The 4273-nt window shown below is 38.2% G+C and overlaps 1 non-coding gene across 1 annotated transcript; it reads left to right on the top strand.

The window, feature by feature from the left end:
* The first annotated feature begins 2735 nt into the window (after positions 1-2735).
* On the top strand, positions 2736-2839 carry LOC130977183 (small nucleolar RNA R71). The gene has a single exon (XR_009084887.1). It is a non-coding gene; the product is annotated as a small nucleolar RNA R71 (small nucleolar RNA).
* The last annotated feature ends 1434 nt before the right edge of the window (positions 2840-4273 follow it).

Consider the following 4273-nt stretch of genomic DNA (forward strand, 5'->3'; position numbering starts at 1 on the left):
CTAGAGGATACTCCGGCCTTAGGTGCCATTGATGGTAATGGAAAAACAAAAAGCTTATGCTTTTACCACACCAAACTTAAAACTTGCTCGTCCTCGAGCAAGAAAGAAAAGAAGAGTAGAAGAAGAAGAAGAAGAGAATATAGTAGAGAGGGGGAGAAGTAGGTTTGGCTATGTGTGAGAAGAAGGAGTTTGTGTTGTGTGAAAATGAAGAAGAAAGGAATGGTATTTATAGGGAGAGGGAGGGTGGGAGTTCGGCCATTTGGGTGGGAATGGGTGGGAAATTGAATTTGAATTTTAAGGAGGTAGGTGGGGTTTATGGGGAAGAGTGGGTTGATGTGAATGGTGAATGGGGTAATTGGGAAGAGGAATTTAGGTGATTGGTGAAGGTTTTTGGGAAGAGTGAAATGAGATTTGGATTAGGAGAGTGTGATTAGGATTAAAAGGAGAGGTGGGAATATGGTAGGTGGGGATCCTGTGGGGTCCACAGATCCTGAGATGATCCTGTGGGGTCCACAGATCCTGGGGTGAAAAGAAATACCATTCCTTCACCATATAGGCATGTAAAATGCCTTCATGCATCATTCTGGCGTTTAAACACCCATTGATGCACGTTCTGGGCGTTCAACGCCCATGTAATGCATGTTTCTGGCGTTGAACGCCAGTTTCATGCTTGTTACTGGCGTTCAGCGCCAGTTTGTCCTCTCTGTGCACATTCCTGGCGTTTAACGCCAGGTTGTTGCTTGTTTCTGGCGTTCAGCGCCAGAATGGTGCTCTGTTCTGGCGTTAAACGCCAGCCAGGTGCATCTTACTGGCGTTGAACGCCAGTCTGCGCTACCTCCAGGGTGAACAATTTTTTTCTTCTGTTTTTGACTCTGTTTTTAATTTTTTTGATTTTTTTCGTGACTCCTCATGATCATGTACCTAATTAAACACAAAAATAACAAAGAAACAAAATAAAATAAAATTAGATAAATAAAATTGGGTTGCCTCCCAACAAGCGCTTCTTTAATGTCAATAGCTTGACAGTGGCTCTCATGGAGCCACAAGGTGATCAGGTCAATTTTAGTGTAGTCCCAACACCAAACTTAGAGTTTGGATATGGGGTTTGAACACCAAACTTAGAGTTTGGTTGTGGCCTCACAACACCAAACTTAGAGTTTGACTGTGTGGGTTTTTCTTGACTCTGAACTGAGAGAAGCTCTTCATGCTTACTCTCTTTTGTCACACAGGGATGGCCATGTGCCTTGAACACAAGGTAGTCTCCATTCAATTGAAGGACTAACTCACCTCTGTTGACATCTATCACAGCTCCTACTGTGGCTAGGAAAGGTCTTCCTAGGATGATGCATTCATCATCTTCCTTTCTAGTGTCTAGGATTATGAAATCAGCAGGGATGTAAAGGCCTTCAACCTTTACTAGCACGTCCTCTACTATTCCATACGCTTGTCTCATTGACTTGTCTGCCAATTGTAATGAGAACAAGGCAGGTTGTACCTCAATAATCCCCAGCTTCTCCATTACAGAGAGTGGCATAAGATTTATCCCTGACCCCAGATCACATAGAGCTTTTTCAAAGCTCATGGTGCCTATGGTGCAAGGTATTAGGAACTTGTCAGGATCTTGTCTCTTTTGAGGTAGAGTTTTCTGAATCCAAGTATCCAGTTCACTAATGAGCAAGGGAGGTTCACTTTCCCAAGTCTCATTACCAAACAGCTTGGCATTCAGCTTCATGATAGCTTCTAAGTATTGAGCAACTTGCTCTCCAGTCACATCTTCATCCTCTTCAGAGGAAGAATAGTCTTCAGAGCTCATGAATGGCAGAAGGAGGTTTAATGGAATCTCTATGGTCTCTATATGAGCCTCAGATTCCTCTGGATCCTTAATAGGAAACTCCTTCTTGCTTGAAGGACGTCCCAGGAGGTCTTCCTCACTAGGATTTTCGTCCTCTTCCTCCCTTGTGCATTCGGCCTCTTTGATCACATCAATGGCCTTGCACTCTCCTTTTGGATTCTCTTCTGTATTGCTTGGGAGAATACTGGGAGGAGTTTCAATAACTTTCTTACTCAGCTGGCCCACTTGTGCCTCCAGATTTCTGATGGAGGATCTTGTTTCATTCATGAAACTGAAAGTGGCTTTTGACAGATCAGAGACTATATTGGCTAAATTAGAAGTATTTTGTTCAGAATTCTCTGTCTGTTGCTGAGAAGATGATGGATATGGCTTGCTATTGCTCAGCCTATTGCGTCCACCATTGTTAAAGCCTTGTTGAGGCTTTTGTTGATCCTTCCAGGAGAAATTTGGGTGATTTCTCCACGATGGGTTATAGGTGTTTCCATATGGTTCACCCATGTAATTAACCTCTGCCATGGCAGGGTTCTCAGGATCATAAGCTTCTTCAGAAGCTGCCTCTCTAGTACTGTTGGATGCATGTTGCAATCCATTCAGATTTTGAGAGATTATGTTGACCTGTTGAGTCAACATTTTGTTCTGAGCCAATATGGCATTCAGAGCATCAATTTCAAGAACTCCTTTCTTCTGAGGTACCCCATTATTCACGGAATTCCTCTCAGAGGTGTACATGAACTGGTTGTTTGCAACCATGTCAATGAGTTCTTGAGCCTCTTCAGGCGTTTTCTTCAGGTGAATAGATCCACCTGCAGAATGGTCCAATGACATTTTCGAAAATTCAGAGAGACCATAATAGAATATATCTAATATGGTCCATTCTGAAAATATGTCAGATGGACATCTTTTGGTCAACTGCTTGTATCTTTCCCAAGCTTCATAGAGGGATTCACCATCTTTTTGTTTAAAGGTTTGAACATCCACTCTCAGCTTGCTCAGCTTTTGAGGAGGAAAGAATTTATCCAAGAAGGCAGTGACCAGCTTATCCTAGGAGTCCAGGCTATCCTTAGGTTGTGAATCCAACCATATTCTAGCTCTGTCTCTTACAGCAAAAGGGAAAAGCATGAGTCTGTAGACTTTAGGATCAATTCCATTCGTCTTTACAGTCTCATAGATCTGCAAGAACTCAGTTAAAAACTGATAAGGATCTTCAGATGGAAGTCCATAAAACTTGCAGTTTTTTTGCATTAAAGCAACTAGTTGAGGCTTAAGCTCAAAGTTATTGGCTCCAATGGTAGGAATGGAGATGCTTCTTCCATCAAACTTGGACGTTGGCTTTGTGAAGTCACCTAGCATTCTCCTTGCATTATTATTATTATTTTCGGCTGCCATCTCCTTCTCTTGTTCGAAAATTTCTGAAAGGTTATTTCTGGATTGTTGTAATTTAGCTTCTCTTAATTTTCTCTTCAGAGTTCTTTCAGGTTCTGGATCAATTTCAACAAGAGTGCCTTTATCCTTGTTCCTGCTCATATGAAAGAGAAGAAAACAAGAAAAGAAAGAGGAATCCTCTATGTCACAGTATAGAGATTCCTTTATGTTAGTAGAAAAAGAAGGGGGTAGAAGAATGAAGAAGAAGATTCGGATTTTTGGATGAAGAGAGGTGGAGAGAAGTGTTAGTAATTAAAATAATTAAATAGAAGAAGAAAAGAGAAGGGAGATTTCGAAATTAATTTTTGAAAAAAGGGGTTAGTAATTTTCGAAAACTAGAAATAGAATGTAATTAAAAATATGAAACAATTAGTTAATTAAAAAGAACTTTTGAAAAAGAGAGAGATATTTTCGAAAATAGAAGAGGGAGAAGTAGTTAGGTGGTTTTGAAAAAGATAAGAAACAAACAAAAAGTTAGTTAGTTGGTTGAAAAAGATTTGAAATCAAAATTGAAAAAGATAAGAAGATAGTAAGTTAGATAAGATATTTTGAAATCAAATTTTGAAAAAGATAAAATTTTGAAAAAGAAAAGATAAAAAGATAAGATAAAAGTTTTAAGAAAAAGATATTTTGAAAAAGGTTTAATTTTTAAAATGACTTAACTAACAAGAAACTACAAGATAAGATTCTAGAATTTAAAGATTGAACCTTTCTTAACAAGCAAGTAACAAACTTCAAATTTTTTAATCAATCACATTAATTGTTAGCTAATTTTCGAAAATTTGACATAAAGATAAGAAAAAAGATTTTAAAAATATTTTGAAAAATAATTTTGAAATTTTCGAAAAATAGAAAAAAATGAAAAAGATACGATTTTTGAAAAAGATTTTGAAAAGATAAGATTTTTAAAATTGAAATTTTGACTTGACTTGTAAGAAACAACTAATTTTAAAAAATTTTGACCAAGTCAACCCAAAATTTCGAAAATTGGAGGGAAAT

This window comes from Arachis stenosperma, chromosome 4 (assembly GCF_014773155.1).
Source record: "Arachis stenosperma cultivar V10309 chromosome 4, arast.V10309.gnm1.PFL2, whole genome shotgun sequence".
NCBI lineage: Eukaryota > Viridiplantae > Streptophyta > Magnoliopsida > Fabales > Fabaceae > Arachis > Arachis stenosperma.